The sequence below is a fragment of the Xenopus laevis genome, chromosome 6S (assembly GCF_017654675.1).
Source record: "Xenopus laevis strain J_2021 chromosome 6S, Xenopus_laevis_v10.1, whole genome shotgun sequence".
Taxonomy (NCBI): Eukaryota; Metazoa; Chordata; class Amphibia; order Anura; family Pipidae; genus Xenopus; species Xenopus laevis.
In genome coordinates, this window is record NC_054382.1 from 26,406,707 (window position 1) to 26,427,814 (window position 21,108).

Here is a 21,108-nt window from a genome sequence, read left to right on the forward strand (position 1 = left end):
ACGAGAGTGGCGCACCACTACGTGACAGTACGTGTCTTTTGCTAACACCTTCAGCGCATAGGCAGCAGTATAGACCAAGTGGCAGATCATTTCACTAATGTGCCCAAATATTACTGCTACGGCTACGCGATTCCTTGTTTAAAGGGATACTGTCATGGGAAAAAAAAAATTTCAAAATGAATCAGTTAATAGTGCTGCTCCAGCAGAATTCGGCACTGAAATCCATTTCTCAAAAGAGAAAACAGATTTTTTTATATTCAATTTACAAATCTGACATAGGGCTAGACATTTTGTCAATTTCCCAGCTGCCCTTGGTCATGTGACTTGTGCCTGCACTTTAGGAGAGAAATGCTTTCTGGCAGGCTGCTGTTTTTCCTTCTTAATGTAACTGAATGTGTCTCAGTGGGACATGGGTTTTTACTATTGAGTGCTGTTCTTAGATCTACCAGGCAGCTGTTATCTTGTGTTAAGGAGCTGCTATCTGGTTACCTTCCCATTGTTCTTTTGTTTGGCTGCTGGGGGGACAAGGGAGGGGGGGGTGATATCACTCCAACTTGCAGTACAGCAGTAAAGAGTGATTGAAGTTTATCAGAGCACAAGTCACATGACTTGGGGCAGCTGGGAAATTGACAATATGTCTAGCCCCATGTCAGATTTCAAAATTGAATATAAAAAAATTTGTTTGCTCTTTTGAGAAATGGATTTCAGTGCAGAATTCTGCTGGAGCAGCACAATTAACTGATTCATTTTGAAAAAAAAGTTTTTTCCCATGACAGTATCCCTTTAAATTAGTTAAATGATATAATGTCTGGCTGAATGTTTGGCCCCCACACATTTTCACCTCACCACATCTGGGCCTGGTTTAGTAGGAACTTTTAAAGATAGAAAATGTTCCTTTGTTATTTATGAAATATCTAATGCAGCCCAATTAAAGGAGAACTAAACCCTAATAAATATGGCCAGCCATTCTGCATTTTATACCTTAAACTTACAAGGGCTTTCATAGCTAAGCACAGGTGCTCGCCATCTTGGATCTTGTTGGCACAGTGACACTGCACATGCTCCGAGCACTTTGGGCAGCTGCTGAGAAGCTAAGCAGATAATATAAATATCAAGCAGATAATGAGATTTTCTTTCATACAGGCAGATGCTACAGGGCTGAATAATATATTTTAATGCAGAATAGGCTGGTTTCTGAGCTGCCATGTAATGTGAATCTGAATTTGTTAATCATTAGAAGAGCGATAGAGGAAACAGATCTGAAGTTTCAGTAGAGCCTAAGGGTAGAACTCCATGGACAATTGTAAGTGCGATACCGTCCGTTCCGACGTTCTGAGATGAATCGCAGGCATCACATCGGATACTCTGAATCTAAGGTAAGTAATAGGAATGTCAGACGTTGTTACTGCGTGCATCCGACACGACACAGCTGTCGGATGAAAACAGTCATGTCGTATACACGCAGCAACAACGTCCAACGTTCCTATTACTTACCTTAGATTTGCCGCATCCGACGTGACGCCTGCGGTTCATCTCAGTGAGTCAGAACAGACGGTTTTGCACTTAAAATCACCTGTGGAGTTCTACCCTAAGGGGGAAACAAATAAGAACAAATATGTGAATGTCACAATGTCATTTTTTTACTAGGCTTTTACTGTATTTAGGGTTGCTACTTTTTTTTTTTTGGAACAAAAAAATACCGGCCTTCCTGTATATTTAGATTTTTTTCCCTTTTAATAATCATTTTTACTGGCCAAGCCGGTAAAATACTGGCCAGGTAGCAACCCTAATTGTATTGTGAATCTTAATTGCGCATTGCAAACATTTAAGATGTGCTTGAAGGTGGTGTAAACTTTTGGAGCAAACACAATGCAACAACATAACTATAAAATTCGCAATCACTAACCTACTGTCACATGAGGGGTAAAGGGTTTGCAAAATTGTTTGCAATTCTAACAATGACATTCCCCTCTCCCCATAAGAATGTAGAAGGCCCTTATTAATGAGCAATGCCAATATATGGATAAAAGAGGTCAACTTCTGTAGGTTTTGAATGACTGAAAACTTAAGTTGCTGAGGGGGCCCAATAACATTGAGATACACCACTGATATTAGTTAAGGAATCATGAGCCCCTTATTGTAAAATCTATTTAGTTGGAAAATCCATTTCCATGGATTAAAATGTGCAGCACCATAAGGGGCTGTCCCCAGACATTAGTAACCATGAATATGTATTGCCTCTTTAGGTTGTGGGCAAAAACAAGCTCATGTTTTGCTTCATCCTATTTTGATATTTAGCGAATAGTTTCCCTGGAATGCTTGAGACTTGTGACATGTTTTGCTTGTCAGGTAAACAAGGCATCAGTGGCATGGGTGAAGCAGCAGCAGCAGCACATCAGGGTTTCCATGAGGCAAGTTTAGGCTAGGAGAGTGACTGCTTTCCATCACGCCACTGGTCTGAGCCGGTCAATCCTGTTACTGTCGTTGCAGATCTTTTCAATCCCGTGCTCCAACGCTGCCTCACAAGCGCCTGCCATTCCCGTGTTAAAGCTGGCCATAGATGTAAAGATTTTTAAAAGATCCAATCGTTATTGTGAGACCACGATTATCTCAAAATGATTGTTTAAATGTACGATTTGTCCATCAACTAAAAAGATAATTGCAGGCGATATTGCCAGCAAAACTGAAGAGTAGCTGCCTGCTTGGCCCAGTAAAGACAGGTAGATTGCACTGGGACCGACAAAGATTTTTAAACCTGGCCAATCAATTTCCTGACAGATGTCGGCCGAAAAATGGTAAGATGTACGATCGTTCGAATCCCACTAACCGCACGATAATTTGACGGATTGGTCGGACTACACTGAAAGAAGAATCGTCGCATCTATGGGGACCTTAAAGGGATCCTGTCATCAGAAAACATGTTTCTACACCAGCAAAATTCTGCACTGAATCCATTTCTCAAAAGAGCAAACAGATTTTTTTATATTTAATTTTGAAATCTGACATGGGGCTAGTCATATTGTCAATTTCCCAGCTGCCTCTGGTCATGTGACTTGTGCCTGCACTTTAGGAGAGAAATGCTTTCTGGCAGGCTGCTGTTTTTCCTTCTCAATGTAACTGAAGGAGTCTCAGTGGGACAAGGGTTTTTACTATTGAGTGCTGTTCTTAGATCTACCAGGCAGCTGTTATCTTGTGTTAGGGAGCGTTTATCTGGTTACCTTCCCATTGTTCTTTTGTTTGGCTGCTGGGGGGGGGGAAGGATGGGGGTTGATATCACTCCAACTTGCAGTACAGCAGTAAAGAGTGATTGAAGTTTATCAGAGCACAAGTCACATGACCAGGGGCAGCTGGGAAACTGACAAAATGTCTAGCCCCATGTCAGATTTCAAAATTGAATATAAAAAAATCTGTTACCTCTTTTGAGAAACGGATTTCAGTGCAGAATTCTGCTGGAGCAGCACTATTAACTGATCCATTTTAGGAAAAAATATTTTTTCCCATGACAGTATCCTTTTAAGGAAAGGCCTCAGTGACAGCTGCCAGGGAAATCCTGACACTGTGTACAGTCAAAACCAATGACCTAAAAAAAAAAATCCTCTTTGCCCCCGAATTAGCCGCTAGATGGCGCTGAATCTCTTTGAAAAGCGCGACAGCAGCAGATTCTCCCCTCATGTACAAACCAGTCGCTGCTTCAGCATTTTTTTTTGTAACATTCTGAGAGAAGTCGCCTTGTGCCTTTGCACGAATCCCCTCTAATGGGCACCTCAGTACCTGCCAGAGATTCCTCTCACAACTATTGCATTAAAGAGAAAAACAAAAGCCTTTCCTCCCTCATATGTTGTGTCAGTCTTCCCCAGTCATTGCCCTGTGTGTGCTGTAACGTTACTAGACCCGGACACTGGCTCTGACTAGGCGCATTGCACCTTCCCAACACTTTTATGACACATTTTCTTTATTTTTTTCCCTCAAAGTGTTTAATGAGGCTCGCCAGCAGACAGCCCGAGGCAGCACTAGCGCCACTCAGTCTTCTCCTCTCTCTGCTTCCAGCACAACAAGCCGCGCTACTCCTTTGAAGACAATGCAGACTATGTGTATGACGTCACGTGGTCACCCGTGCATCCCGCGCTCTTCGCCTGTTTGGATGGGATGGGGCGCATGGATCTCTGGAACCTCAATAATGACACAGAGGTGAGCCGGAACTTAACCCTGTCGGTGCGGGGGGGGGAGTTCATCTCACTGCAGCTCCTAAGGGTCTCACTGCCGCTAAAGTGACACGCTGTCCCCAGTTGTACTGAATGGAATGTACCACTACATGCGAAGAGGGGTGAGAGCAGATAATGCAGATATGCACTGGTTAACAATGGCTTGATGTTTTCCTTATATATAGTGAATGACGTACCCTCTGTTGTAAAATATAAGGATATTATAAGTCACCAAGGAGTTCCGTGACCATTACAACGAGGTGACTTCTAATAGCCTCGTATTTTCCAACAAGGGGTACTTTATTTATTATAATACACAAGTTTTAGTGAGTCGTGTGATAAAAATGACATCACTACTCACTTTATGACTGGTGACATCACTAGTCACTGTTTATAAGGATATTCATGGCTTTTATGTATTATATATCTACACTATATATATATATATATATATCTATATAATACACAAAAGCCATGAATATCCTGTAAATTATATCCTTATAAACGGTGAGTTTTGATGTCATCAGTTATAAACGGTGAGTTCTGATGTAATTTCTGTCACATGACTCACTGAAACTTGTGTATTATAATAAATAAAGTACCCCCAGTTGCAAAATATGAGGATATTAAAAGATACCTCGGAGTTCCATGACCTGTATAAAAACACAGGCCAATCATGAAACTCCTCGGCAACTTATAATATCCTTTATTCACTATATTATATATATATATATATATATATATATATATATATATATATATATATACACACACACACACACATATCACGGATGCATCCCTCCAGCTGCCGTTAAACTGCCACCTGTGATTATTGGAGGGATGCAGCGAGTTGCAGTGCAACAACAAAAAGATGTGGATTTCCTACCTTTTTTATTTGCCACCACCCAATACTTCTCACCCTCCGCAACACCTACAAACAGACATTTAAGGGCAGAGCGTTTTTCTTTCAGCAGTCATAATGCCTGGAGTTTATAAAGCCCAGGGCCGTGTAGGAGTTAAAGGCAATACATAACTATTTTACAGATAAACTACTTTATAGCATTGCCGTTTTTCCTTAAAGAGGAACTATGGTACAAATGAAAATTTAATATAAGCTTCAGCGTACGGAAATAAAAAAACTTTCTATATACAATCAATAAAATATTCTGCAATCAAGTTTATGTTCACTATCCCTCTCTCATCATCTGTTTCTTTTTATTTTCTCTTCATGCAGCAGTTGGGTGTCAGATATTCAAGTAATGTAAATAGTGTGTGCTTCAACCACCTCTCAGAACCCTTGCCGGCAGTGCAATGCAGTCCGGAAGCCCTTGCCAGGGGCAAAGCATATACTAGAGCACCTCTTTGTTGACAAAGTGAAATTTGTGTTTATTTGGTCAGAAAAAAACAGGCAACGTTTCAGCATAATCTCGCCCTTTCTCAAGCCGTTGGGTGTCAGATGTTCATTCACAGCTAAATACAATATATATCTTATAGGGGGGGGGCTTCCTTTCCTAGCAGATGAATTAGAGCTCACTCAAATAACTGATTCCAGTAGAAACAAAATCTAACAAAATAACTGCCTTTTGCACAAATTCTACATGTAGAGAGACCGGATTTTAATAGAGTGAGCTCTTATACATCTAGACAAAAGGAGCACTCCTAAAAATGTATTGGATCTAACTGTCAATGAATATCTGACACCCAACTCCTGCATGAAGACAGAATGAAAAGAAACAGATGCTGAGAGAGGAATAGTGAACATAAGCTTGATTATTTCAGAAACGGTACATCATTTTTAATTGATGGTATTTAGAAAACTTCTTATTTCAGTATGATGAAGCTTATATTAAATTTTTATTTTCATGATAGTTTCCCTTTAAGTAGAAATAGCAGAAAAAATAAACAAAGCAGATCACCCAACTTGGGACATTAATAGAGCTATGCAGCATTTTGCTCGCTACATTTTTAATAGGGATCCCAGGGGCGATTTGTTTGGCTTATACATATAAGAGGACAGAGTGAGATATATATATATATATATATATATATATATATATATATATATATATCACTCTATCCTCTTATATGTATAAGATAAACTCATATATATATATATATATATATAAATATGGGAGTTTATCTGTACAGCTGATGCTGAACATATCCCAGCCTGATTCATGTTCCAATAAAAGAGTTAATGGCAATACTTTACGGGTCAGATGTGAGGTCCCTCATCTAATAATGGCAAGACTGTTGTTGGATATCTATACCTGTAGACTGCCAGATGTGTGTATAGAAACACAGCTTGGAAACATTGTTCCGTGAAATAGTAAAAGAAAGGGCTTAATCTGAATAAACTGGGCATGTATACGAGCACCCAAATCTGGCATTGCTCCCCTTCCTATGTCACCTGTCTGGAAGAGGCTTCTGGTCTAAGCTCCTAATTATTAGTATCACAGGCAGCCAGTGCTCAATTGGGCTCCCAGACACATAGGCAAGGAAAGAGCCAGTAAACTAGGACCAGGTTCACTTCATTCCACTTATTAACAGTCACATTAACCCTTTGGAGGGAGGCCTTGGATAGAATAGAGTTTTTAAATCCTCTGGCAGCAGAGAGTTTCTTTTCAGTTTGCTCTGTTTAATGCCAGGCAGACATGCATTAGTCAACAACACTGCGGTCTGTTCCATATATGAAGAAATTGTAGAAACGATTTTATCTCTGGTTAATGATTGTACTTTTTTATGCTTGATATTTTAAAATACGGAGTCAAGTAGAAAATATTGGAAGTGATGTACTGAGTAATCCGATTACATGCTTGTCCTCAGTACCGGCTTCCCTGCATTTTGATTTCTGTGGTTACGGCCTGGTTTACACACCATTTTTTTCACCACAATCCAGTCGGTGCAATTAGAGGCGCAATTTAGGTATCATTAGTTCACGTTGCATAATTTACACACACATTGTTTCAACACTGCTTTGAAAATGCCTGTGCTACTGTAATTCTGCTATAATACTCCATCCTTTCAGTTTCTTATTATAACTGTTATTTGGTTAGATGTATTTTGTCTCTAAAATATCTCATTACCCCCAACTTCCCTCAACATCAGCTTTATTGTAGTGGCAACCACAACTGGGCTACTACTTGGGATTTTTCTGTTATTTTTTGTTGTTGTTAGAATAGTAAGTTATCCTAATTGCAACTCTAAAATAGCTACATAAACCAGGCTTTAAATGAATACTACACTCTATAGGATGCTATTTTAATGTAAAACATATAGACTATGGGATAGTACTGGGCAAAGAACATCCCGCTTCTCTTTTTGTCTGAATTCAGTGTTGATATGACCAGTCCCATATTAAAACCCTAAAAAATAAAATATACTGACCTGCCGTCAAAAATCCACATTTTAAATCTGGCCAGTGCAAAATTTAATTTGCAAAATATTAATTTAAGCTGTCTAGGAAAATTGTACTAATTTGTGAATATATGTTATTTGTAAATAAAAATGCCATAAAAGTTTGTGATACATTTTTCTTAGAGATAATTAAATATTATTATTATATTATTTAATACCAATCCACATCCCGACCTTCATTAAAAGCATTGTGCAATTCACTTTACCGAAGGATTAAATCAGGTACAGGTAGAAAATTCAGACCGTGCTTCAATGAGACAGCAACGTAGGACCTTTTGAAGTGTCCCGAGCAGCCTTTTTAATTAGGAAGCCTACAGCTGGAGGACATACAGGAGGGCTGCTAACTTGGGGAAAATATAAAAAAAAGTAATTACATTTGGGAAATGGTGTGAGTATGGCCATCAGGTATTTATGGCTATACACAAAGTGCTGCTTGTGTGAAGCAAAAGATCAACAGGGAAATATATTTTTGTTTTAAGTTGCATTACATTTTCAATACATATCTACAGCAGATAGAACACATTTAATGCCTAATTACATATCTACAGCAGAAAATGCCTAATTTTTATATGCCTTGCCAGTGTTTTTTTGTATAAAACAAATAGAATGGCTAGAGTTTATGTTGAAATGTACTTTCCATTCTCTTTGGAGCCGTACTTCAATTCATAAGTTGCTTTATCACATCATTACTTTAAGTAGATAGATCTCGATACATTTAATGGTGTCGTAACCATTACACAATCATTAATCCTGCTTCTTTCAGTCTTTGCATTTTTTTCCTAAGCACTTTCAATGTTATTTGCTAAGATTGTAAAAATGTAAATATAGATTTTAATCAGACACTTTAGACATGAATCACAGTTTCCACATAATCTTCATACAGTTTATTGTGTACTGTAAATTTGTGTTTTCCTATTAAAAAGTGATCTGTTCAGATCCGATCTTTATTGCACAGTTTAAAAGTTGCTTGATATTAATTTCAAGTATATCTGTAATTGTGCCCAGACAGTAAGCAAGAATGCAAGCTTTTCTGGTCCTATTATAAAAAAAAAAATGTTTTTAGGCACTAATTGTTTGCAAAAATCTAATTTGTTCATTTGAAATTAACTTTGAACATTTACAGCACTGGTTTCATTAACTAGTGTGATTTAATAATACAGGTATGGGATCCGTTATCTGGAAATCCAGGTTACGGAAAGGACGACTGCCATAGACTCCATTGTAATCAAATAATCAATATTTTTAAAATGATTTCCCTTTTCTCTGTAGTAATAAAACAGTAGCTTGTACTTGATCCAAACTAAGATATAATTTATCCTTATTGTAAGCAATACTAGCTTATTGGGTTTATTTAATATTTACATGATTTTCTAGTAGATTTAAGGTATGAAGATCCAAATTACGGAAAGGTCCGTAAAAACCCTAGGCTTGAGCATTCTGGATAACAGGTCCCATACCTGTACAGGTGTATATTATCAGCTGCATTTTAAACATGGTAGGTGCATCCCTCTTTTTTAAAGAAACACCTCCAGTCCAAATTCTCTAATAAATAAGGTGCATTTTATTTTCTTCACCTCTGTTTTTTAAATTATCTTTAAAAAAACGCACATGGAAATGGGATGTATTATCCAGTAACTAGTTATAGCAAATGCGTATAATTACAGTAACCATCTCCCTTAGAGTCCATTTTAAGCAATTATAATTGTATATACTGTATAAAATGATCCCCCTTTTCTCATTAATAGTAAAAAAGTAGCTTGTACTTGATGACAACTTATCTTCATGAATCCTTATTGATGGCAAAACTATCCAGGTATGGTGACCCAAATTACGGAAAGATCTTTAACCGGAAAAGCCAGGGTCCCAAAGATTCCAGATAATAGATCCAATGCCTGTATATACTGTATATGTATTTGAATATTCAGCATCGGGATTCAGCAATAAATCACTAATGTATTTCCCCTTTAATTCTAACTATAACAGCACTGTTCAACACGGAGATGCAAAGTAAACAAGCTGGTGGCATTTAATTTGACTCCTGCAAGGTACAGCCTCCAGCATGATTTGCGAGAAGGAAATACATCCATATCCATTTCCAGCATGTACTATATTTAAATAACTTAATTTTTCATTTTTTTAAAAAATATATTTTGCAAACATTGGTTCTGTCTATAAACTGGCATCCGTTGAATATATATTTCAACTTAGCTGATTGCTTCATATTTGTGCATTGTTTGTCCTGGGTGCCCATCCTGGCATATGGCTGCTTAAATTCCAGTGAGATTTCTTTATTTACAAGGGCCCACATCGTATTTTACTCTAAATAACATGTTACAGGAGCACCGCATGGGGAAATGGTAGAGCTCTGCCACCAGTTGAATGCAGCACAATACAATAGTATTTGTATTAAATAAAATAGTGGTCTCATCCTTGCCAATTGCTACCTCAGACAATTGCTAAAAGGCTGTGTCAGTGCAGTAGTTTAACTCACATTGTGAAGTCTAGAGCACTTGTGGTTCTGCAGTCTGTAGAATTGATGGCTGAACATGCTGAGTCCATTGTCCCAAAAAACAGAGGTTCAGCTTACTGACTTTGCTAAGAAAGCGACGACAATAGGAAGCAGAAAGCGTCTTTACATTAATGCGTCAGAAAAAAAAAAGCACTGCATTTAGCAGTACATTTTTCTGTCTTAAGTGGTTGTGTACCACAGAGCTGGCATTTCAAGAGAAATCCACACTACCAATCCTGCTGGAGCTTTGGCATGGTTTGATTTTTTTTTAAATTTAATCATAAACGTCTACTTTCTTTATTCCACTTTTTAAAACTTTATTTTCCACTTTCAGCTGAATTGACTTAACCCATAGAGCAGAATGAGTTGGCATTCAAAGAGAAAGAGAAAAAAAGGAAGAATACAAGTAGCGTATATACAATATACATCTGTATCTAATGTAAATATCCACAAGCTGCAATTAGTTATAATGCTTCTATAGGTACTGTTCTGCTGCATTGTTAAATCCTAGCTTAACGGAGAAGGAAAGCTACCAAAGCACTTTACTGCCAATAGATTAGCCACAATAGTGCATAATATAACACTATATTTATTCTACAGAATGCTTTACCATACCTGAGTAAATAGCTCTAGAAGCTCTATCTGTTTGTTCAGAATAGCAGCTGCCATATTAGCTTGGTGTGACATCACTTCCTGCCCGAGTCTCTCATTCATAGCTCTGGGCTCAGATTACAGCAGGGAGGGGAGGAGAGAGGGGGGAAAGGGGAGGTGGAGAGGGAGAGAGCAGCAAACTGAGCATGCTCAAGCCCTAGCCCCTGAGGTTTATGCTGAAAACTGGAAGTCTGATACATTTTGGAGTCAGGAAGGAATTGTTTCCCCCTCTGAGGCAAATTGGAGAGGCTTGAGATGGAGTTTTTTGCCTTCCTCTGGATCAGCTGGCAGTTAGGCAGGTTAAAAAAAGTTAAAAGGTTGAACTTGATGAACGTATATCTTTTTTTCAACCTTACTATGATACTATGTAGAAGCCCATGTGTACACAATAGAAGGAAAGAAATGCAGTGTTTCTTTTGACAGAGGACTCAGAGCAGCATTACTTTGAGGGTTTACTGGTGTATTTATATAGACATTTCTGATAAAGCTTACTTAATTTTAGCCTTTCCTTCTTCTTTAAGCTGCCCCCTCTATATCATAGTCAGAGCATCCGGATCATAAAAATAATAAATGTTTACACAAAGCTGTAAAGCTAATTTAATTACAGCTATAAGTAAAAATACTAGTGGGGTAATGATACATTTATATTTAAAGGAGTATTTCACCTTGAAATTATCTTTCAGTATAATATAGACAGCATTATTCTAGAGAGTTTTTTATTTTTTTTAGCTATTTGCATTTTGAGCTGCAATTCGTGTGGTACTTTTTAATTACCCTAGCAACCAGACAGCAGTTAGGCAGTCATAATGGAAAACGAAAAGGAGAGGGCCTGGAAAGAAAGATAAGCAATAAAAAATAACAATAAAATGAACCCCCCAACCATTGTGTTTTTGGTTGCAGGGGTCAGAACCTGACCGTGACAGCCAAAATGCTTTTGCTGTTATGGTAGAACTCCAAGGGCGATTTTAAGTTCGACACTGTCCGCTATCGCAGGTAAAATCGCTCATTTAGTTCTACCCTGACAGTTTGAATACAGAACATATATAAATGGAAATAACACATAATAAATATTGATGAGTAATTGAAAAGTTGCTTAAAGTAGGTCGATCCATAACACAGTACAAGGTCAATTAAAATATAACTTCCCCTTTAAATTAAGGTTGCCCTTTTGCACAGGAGTTTAATTTTGAGCAGAGAAATTACATTCTTGATCATGCGATTATGATTTAAAGTAAGGCACTCACAGGACTTTAAAATATGGTCAAAAGAGATAAAGTTTATTATTCCAACCATTCGGTCTTCCTTAAGACCTCTGTCAAGGTATATATTCTAATGTCCAAAGGAAAAAGTGCACACCAGGGGTTTTTAGTAAATTAATTATCCATGTTTATTAAATATACATTAAAAGAACCGGCCGGTGTGTGTATATATCATTGTATGTGTGGGAATAAGGCAGGAACCTAGCTATTGTGGTTTCTCTTGCATATTTTTAGTACATAATATGGAAAAAATGTTCACTCCACTAGACTTTGCCCTTTTACTATGGAAAATATACTTATAGGTTTTTTTTTTTTAAAGAATGAAAAGTCTTTCTCCTCCAGCTCAGCGGGGAATGTGATTAGAGAACAATAAATCCTTGTTTTCCCATCTTACAAGTCAAATATGTTACAAGAAACTATCTCCAGGGGGTGGAGACTTCATCTAAGGGGATACACCGTATCTCCAAAAGCAACCTCAATAAAACATACCGTAGCTATTAACTATCCGTTTTTAATTATCATTCCCTTTACTGTCTGTAATTCATTCAAAGGTCCCGACAGCAAGTACAGCTGTAGAAGGAGCCTCTGCATTGAATCGTGTTTGATGGGCTCAGAGTGGCAAAGAGGTGGCAGTGGGAGATACAGAAGGTCGCGTCTGGATCTACGATGTGGGAGAGGTACAAGCAAACATGGCCCCCTCCTTTTTCCTCTATGTCGTGCCACAATACTTGTTCCTTATTAGTTTAGAATGTTCTGTGTTGGGTCAAATGAGTGTTTTAGGCCTTTAGGGCCCAAACTTTAATTGATAAAACTGAGTGCATTAATACATCACTCAACAATACTTTTAAATATTGAATGATTTAATTTCACAATTGCTGTTTATTTCTTTTCATTGCACATCCAAATATTTAATTTGACCTTGGATAACCTAACTAGGGATGCACCGAATCCAGGATTCAGAGCAAGATTCGGATTCAGCCTAATCCTTCTGCCCGACCAAACCAAATCCTAATTTGCATATGCAAATTAGGGGTGGGGAGGGAAAGCGCATGACCATTAGAATTTGGTTCGGTATTCACCCAAATCTTTCACAAAGGATTCAGGTGTTCGGCCAAATCCAAAATAGTTTATGTGAGCTGGGGGCAGCCATTCAGTTTGAAAATATGAGAAAAGGTTAAATAGTAAATGACTGAAAAGTTCCCATTGTATTCTACAGAGCTTATATGTTCTCTGCTATTTAATGTAAATCCCCTCCTTTGTAATTTTAAAAAGTGCAAAATAAAGCCTATACATTGATATTAACTTACCAGACTCCAAGAATGCTTTGATTAGCGCTCTGCAGCGGTAACAGAAGTATGATGTAGTAGCCGGTCAGAAGGAGCCGATACATCGCGAGAGCTGCAGCGTAGCAGGAGCTGGCGTGCATGGGAAGCGCTCCGCCATTGCCACATTGTCTTTTCGTTTATTTAAATCTGAGCCTTTTCTTCTTGGAATGGCTGCCCCATGCATTTGTGTTAAAGCCCAATAATACAATGAAAAAAAATCCAGTAATTTAAAATAAATACTTCATTTTGGATAAAAGTGCTTTATTCTTATTACATTGTACTTTAGGAGATTGTTGTATCTTATTGTCAAAATTGCCATGAACTTTTAGACCATTCTATACCACAACCCTGATTCTCCTGGTCACATTATGTTACAAATGATCCACCCAAAACTTTACCTACATTTTGGCTTCTCCATCTATCTCTAATGTATTTTGGAGGGTGAACCAAAGAGTATTTCTATTGTAGAACTTGTATGTGGTATAGCAGTTGGTCTGTTTTTTTTGTCCGTTCAAATTCAGGCTACATTGGAAGTGTGTAAAGGGATACAATCCTCAGTGATCAAAAATGCCCAGCATTCCTCTCATTAGATATGTGGCATAGTCAGCAATTATCAGTTCCATAAGGTATTCCAAACCCGTTCTGCAGGGGATACACTGTGTCCCATTCAGTTGATCACAGTTCTGCCTTGAGTAGTGAATGTATAACAAAATGTTTGTTGCCTATGATTTCTATCTGTTTTTCGTAAAATTACAGTTTCTCCTTGAATATAAAGTTGGTGATGCTAAAGCAATAGAAAGCCTGGCCCATCGTATTCTCTGATCAGATGCAGGGGTTATTTTTTTTAAATCAATTCCAGGATGCAATAAAGTGTATGTAAGTACAAGAGCTAACCTTCTGGTTTTAAACCAGAGGTGCCATCACCAGTTATTAGATGGGGCATCAAAGTAGTGGCATATTCTTTATCAGTGGAGGTTAGCAAAGGCCACCTAATTTTGCTTTGGATGACAGAATTGCTTGAATAATCTCTAATCCCGCATAGCATCTGTTGAGGACTTTACAATTTGACCCATACAAAGTGTTATGCATCCCAGTGAAGAAGAGCAGCGATCTCCTCCTCCACCCCCAAGGAATGACTGCGTCCTTTTATAACCTATGGAATGTGTGCCTAGGCTTTTTAACTTCTGACATTTTATTTTAAAGGTTTTCAAATGACTTGTATGCTTTTATTTATACATTTGTCATATTTCATGTAGTTTTGGTTTATGGATCCACAGGTCTTAACCCAACAATATAAAGCATTCTAATTCAGATATCCGTTATTATTGGTGCTTAAGTGGTTCTTAAAGGAGAATTCAACCCGTAACTAAAAAAAAATCTACCCTATGCAGCGAAACATGGAGAAAAAATTCACCCATCCCTGATTATTAGCCTTCCTGAAATTCAAGGTTTTTTTTGGAGAAAAAACTCGATTTTAGTTTTCGCGTCTGAAATATTCGAGTTTTAGATATTCAATGTTTTTCTTAAATAACCTCCCAATAGAATTTAGAGTATATTCGAATTAAAAAAACTCACATGAATTCGAAATTCGACCTTTGATAAATGGCACTCTAAATCTACTATAATGTAATGTAAACATTATATAAACCTTCTACAAGTCCATTCAGCAAAGAGACAGCATATTTGCCAGTAACAAGTTTAAATAGCTAACCCTGACACAGTCCATGCAAATTTAAAATGATGTACCAGTTGCTTTCATTCTTATAAGCATTCCATTTTGTGCCTAAACAAGACACACCATGCATGGGTCATCACAAAAGGTACAAATGTATACACAATTACAAAACATATTACATAGGAACACCATGAAAATACTTACATAGATTCAGTTGTCCACTACATTAACTGCAAAACAAACATGTATATTTAAGCATAGACTTCGCCAGTAGAATAACTCACCAAATGGAGTAGGTGGCCCAGGTGCTCTTGCCCCAGGCCCTCTGCTCAGGGGAGTTGACAAACCGTATACAAAGAAGCAAGATGTGGGGGTAAGGCACTCAAAAAAGGTCACACATGGATCAGACTATGACTAAGTGTCTTTGACACGAAACGCGTCAGGCATGAGTAGTTTATACCAATAAAGATTTCTATTTTTTTACTCTACATTCGTCTGATCCATGTGTTACCTTTTGAGTGCATTGCTCCCACATCTTGTTTCACTACATTAACTGGGCAAGGAAACCTATGGGATCAAATCCTCATATATATAGTAAGCCCCCCCAAAAAAAGACTACAAAACAAAACAAAAAAATTTACTTATAACAATAGATATCGTAATCACTTGGTAATTCTTAGGTCTCCTGATCTAAAAATACCTCTTATTGTTTCAGTCCCTATCCCTATGTGGAACATATGCCACCTCAATAACCTTATGCTTCAGATCTGATTCTTTATGTCTTGTGGAGAAACAGTGCCTATTCTTTTAGGTGGACTGTCCAACATAGATCATTTCACAATCAAATGTGATGCCAAATTTGTAATCACATAAAAATGACAGACCTTATTTTAAAGATTGTCAGTTAAGGCACCCTTTTTCACAAGTACAATCAGATAGATGCCAGCTTGCTTCATGCCAAAAAGTGTCTTGAGAGACCAAAACATTTCTATCCCCCTATCCCAAGAATAAGTACTCAGTGGATTGACATTATATCTGAGAACTTTATGAAACTAGACAGTGGCGTAATTAGTGTGTGCCTGCCCCCCCCCTGCAAAACAATCTTCCCGCCTCCACCCACTTCCTGCACGGACTCGGCCCACTCCCGCCCCGACTCTGCCTTCTTCTGTGCCCAGACTCCGCCCACTATCAGTCCCGTGCTGACACACTCTGCTTCCCTGCCGCAGGTAAGAGAGGGGCTGGGGAAGGGGGGGAAGCAGACCTCTATAGTTACACCACTGAAAATATACCAAAGAATGGGCCATTGCTTGTATAGTAAAGAATGAGACTTATAAATGCATGAAATTATGAATCTTTAACATTTTGATTCTTTATATTTTTCTTATCTCTACCACTTGAAGATATAGTGATCTATCAATCTTCCCAGCCCCATAGAAAATGAATGGGACAAAAAAAAAAAGTTTTGTCTGCGTTTTTTCTCTTATCTGCTTTTTTTTTTCAAAAACTTGTATTTTGATAAATCTTCCCTCAAGTGTCTGGTCAACAGCACATACTGTAAGTGAAAATGGACCTTACATTCAGTGAATTCATATAGGCATTCATCTATGGTAGGGGCTATGTTTGGATCCCATAGCTATGCCCTGTAATATTTAAACACACATATATATAAGCAATAAAATTCTTTTCAATAATTTGTATTGACAACTTGACAATAACATACATCACCACATTGGAATTGACGGTAAAACTTAAGGTGGCCATACACGGGCCGATAAAAGCTGCCGACAGACCAAGTCGGCAGCTTATTGGCCCGTGTATGGGGGCCCCCGACGTGCTTCCCCCATCGAGATCTGCCCGAAAGTCGGCCAGATCTCGATCGGATGGGATTAAAAATCCCGTCGGATCGCGGGCGCATCTGTTCGTTGATGCGGTCCCGCGATCCGACCGCCCGTTTGCGAATGCTAGGATCCGATCGTTGGGCCCTAGGGCCCACGATTGGATCTGCCCGATATTGCCCACTTCAAGGTGGGCATATCGGAGGGAGATCCGCTCGTTTGGCGACATCGCCAAACGAGCGGATCTATCCATGTATGGCCACCTTTAGAATATATAAGTGCTACCAGACTAGCTGGTATGCCATCAGAACATTGAGATATCTGTACAGTGTTAGCAAAGTGAAACCCACAGATCAATGCATAAAGAACCAACTCTTGGTATTGGGTTACAAACAACAACTTTATAAAATCCCTGGCTAGACCTCTTTGTTATACTTTGTTTCTCTTTTCAACATAAAAGGCCAGATCATGTTTATGAAAGTGAAAGGGGAGAATGTGATTCGCGTTTAGTTGAATTCGATTCAAATTTGATTTGAGTTTTCTGGACGGTAATTTTTGATTGAGTGTTAGACGTTCGATTTTTTTCTTGAATAAGATACTATTCGAGTTTTGAGGTCATTCAAGTTCGTTTCAGGTAAAAAAAAAAACTCTAACATGGTCAAACAGTAAGCCCAGCAACATGGGATAGAATCCACAACAAAAATGATTGTATGCTGTATATTTAAAGGCTAACAATACAAGGTTCCCAAATAGTGAGGCAGCAAAAATTGTGGTCACTTGACTTTATGGCCACTTCCATTCCTTAAAGGGGACCTGTCACCTTAAGAAATAATTCCATATTATTTTCTATTATGAGCAAAAATAAACTTTACTTTCACTATATTTATTATTTGCATTTTGTTTCCTTCAGTCTTGGAATTACACAATAACAGCAAGCAGGCAGGAGGCATATTGTGGCAATCTGTTATTAAGCCATGTTGCGTATCAACCCAAAATCTTGTGTATGCACCAGAATGAGGGACCTAATGCCCATGCTCAGTGCCCTCACACAAGAGTGTGATAGGGGAAGGGGGGATGTGACTACAGCAGTGAAAGTAAAAGTAATTGACTGCCCCACCTCTATGCCTCGGGCATAGAGGAGGGGCTGGTAAAATTTGATTGACAGCTCATATTTTCAAACATCTTTATAGGCATAAATGTTTTAATGAAAAAAGGACTTTTATTATACAGCTTTTTATGTGTAGGTGACGGGTCCCCTTTAAAATTCCACTAGCATGTAGTAAGGGTAGTAAAACACAATAAGAGACCGCTCAAGCTCACCGCTTGTTCCTCCCCCTGCCAGGTGCTCAGTCTCCAGCGTCCCCACTGTATCCAATAACAGAAAAATCAGAATAGACGGCACTTCTGGACAGTTTAATAAAGCAGGTTGCTGGAAAAACCTAACACGTTTCGGGATCAAATCCCTTAATCATAGGTAAAAACGCTCATCTGTAATAGTCCTAACTATAAAATAGTTCAGTCCGTTACATGATACCAATCTAGTTTGAACAAATGAGAATACACTAAGAAAAACACATTTGGAGACTGTGAGAATTTTACCACTGCTTTTAAAATAGCCCAGGTCTTCCATTGTTCGGCTGATTAGTATTTTGCTGAGTATTTTTATTAAGAATGTAGGGACCTATAGGATTTGCTAGGCTCCTATATCTTTAAATCCCTACCCTTCCTTATTTCTTAGTTACTATGCAAAAGCCTATGTATCTAGTTTAAGTATTTCACTATCAGTCATTGGCCAGAGGGTGTATGACCACTTCCTGCCACACTTTCGTATAGTGTTGGAAAGGAGTGGCCTCTTCCTCTTTGGCTGCTGGTGTCCTATCCAACTGGTTGTGCTCATTGAGCCTGGGTACACCAAGGCCCACTAAAGCCACCGCTCTAAAGGGACCTGTACCTTTAGAGATAAGTCGGGAACCAGGAAATCCCATGAACGAGGTTAGCAAGCACAGGTTATACTTTTAATAGACTCTCTAGGAGAGTAAGGTAGACAGCTTATATAGAAAGAGCAGTTGTGTGTCTCCATCAAGGATAATAGTAGGGAGTAGCTTCCCACAAGCTTTAGTGAATAGACCACAGCGGATAGGGTATAATTCTTCTCCCTAACCATTCCACTTGATGGGATCCGGACCACTTAAAGGTGTATTGCCTGAGGGAATTGATGTACGCTTGACTATTTGACTTATGGGGGTGACATCTGTGATTGCTGTATCATCCTCCTCTATGTACCCTCCTCTGTGACTTGTTACATCTGCCTCATACGTGAGTAAACTTGTGGTCAATATTGTTGCTTTTGAATAATAAATCCATCTGTTATTTCATCAACGAACCTCCTGGCGTCCAATCAATCTATTTCAAGCACTATAACCTGGGTGTTGTAGTTGTACTACATCCTAAAAAGGAAGCTTCCACTTAGCGAAGGCCCTGATCCTGATGTGTGAGTCCAATGTAACAGTCTCTGAAGTTTGTACTGTGTGTTATCACATTTGCTACAAGTTGCTCAGAAGAGGGCTCCCCTACTGAACTCCTGCCTTGCACAGGAGATCCTGGAGTGTTTTGTTTCCACTGGTGCTCCTTCATACACATCAGTAATGACGTGAATAAAGAGCATGAATGTGGAAGCCCACGGCACAGCTTAATTCATGACAAGGTTATAAATATATAGTCTAAAGCGGATGTATGACCATCTAGCCATTGTTCCGAGAATATCTAGGATAATTATTTATCCCAAATATCATCATTAAAGGAGAAGGAAAGGCTATAATTAAGTAAGCTTTATCAGAAAGTGCTTTATAAATACACCAGTAAACCCTCAAAGTAATGCTGCTCTGAGTCCTCTGTCAAAAGAAACACCTAATTTCTTTCCTTCTATTGTGTATACACATGGGCTTCTGTATCAGACTTCCTGTTTTCAGCATAAACCTCCAGGACATGGCATAAGCATGCTCAGTTTGCTCGTCTCCCCCTCCCTTCTAACTCCTCCCCTCCCTGCTGTAATCTGAGCCCAGAGCTATGAGAAAGCAGGGAGAGACTCAGGCAGGAAGTGGTCACCCCAAGCTAATATGGCAGCTGTATCCCAAACAAACAGAGAGAGCTTCTAAAGCTGTCTACTCAGGTATGGTAAAGCATTTTGCTGAATAAATATAGTGTTATAGCTTGCACTATTGTGGCTAATCTATTGGCAGTAAACAGGCTCTGTAGCTTTCCTTCTTCTTTAAGATTGGCTTTCAGGAGTAAGTAAAATGAGCAAGTTTGCTTTATCCCCAAGTCACGCCTGGAAAAACCTTCAGATTGAATACTCCTTCCGCTGCTCCAGCCCCACCGTTTGGGAATTTCTTAGGTTATAGTTTGACATCGCCACTCCATTACACCACTATCAACACATTCAATCCACGCAGTTTCTACCGATATTTCTTTAACCCTCAGGCATTTAATAGAGATAGTTAGGCGTTACACTTTACTCTTCACACCATATATCCTCCAGTGGTGGCTCTTGAGTTGCAACTACAGGATACTACCACTTTTTATGGATACATAATTTAGTTGTAAATTAGAGTGCCTTTAACCCTTAAAGGCTCTGATTTTGCCTTATTCTTTTAACACTAGGGGCATTATTTGTCGGAATGCCAAAAACTCTAAAAATTTGAAAAAAAAACCTCAGAGGATGGAAAAAGTCAGAATTCGAAAATCCGGCATCTCAGACCTGCCAAGACTGTATATAATTCAATGGGAGAAGTCCCAAAGATATCATGATCTGCATTGGGTTTCATGCAAAAAAAAAAATTTTGTGGTTGTCGGGCAAAAATTTGAGGTTTTTTTGGACAGAAAATCGGGAAAATTTGTACGATTCAATTTTTCGTACGATTTTCACGATTTTTCCCCTACTGAATTTTTTCTGGAAAATATATTCATAAATAAGGGGAAATAACCTGTGCTGATTCGGTCGGGGGATATTTCAGAAAATAATGAGATAAATTCGGATTTTGCTAAATAACCCACTATGAAATACTTTACTTGAAGTGCTATGGAATCATTTGGCACTATATAAATAAAGGTCAATAATAATTATGATTTCTGTGCATGACATGTGTGCACTGTATAAGGTATTTATTACATCCTCCCTTCGGTGCGTGCTTATTGTGCGCCTGCTTCTGGCTTGCTTTGATATTTCTTTTGTGAAT

At 38.5% G+C, this 21,108-nt stretch overlaps 1 pseudogene; it reads left to right on the forward strand.

The window, feature by feature from the left end:
* Positions 1-1,337: 1,337 nt before the first annotated feature.
* LOC108719675 overlaps positions 1,338-21,108 on the forward strand; it is a 58,181-nt pseudogene continuing 38,410 nt past the window's right edge.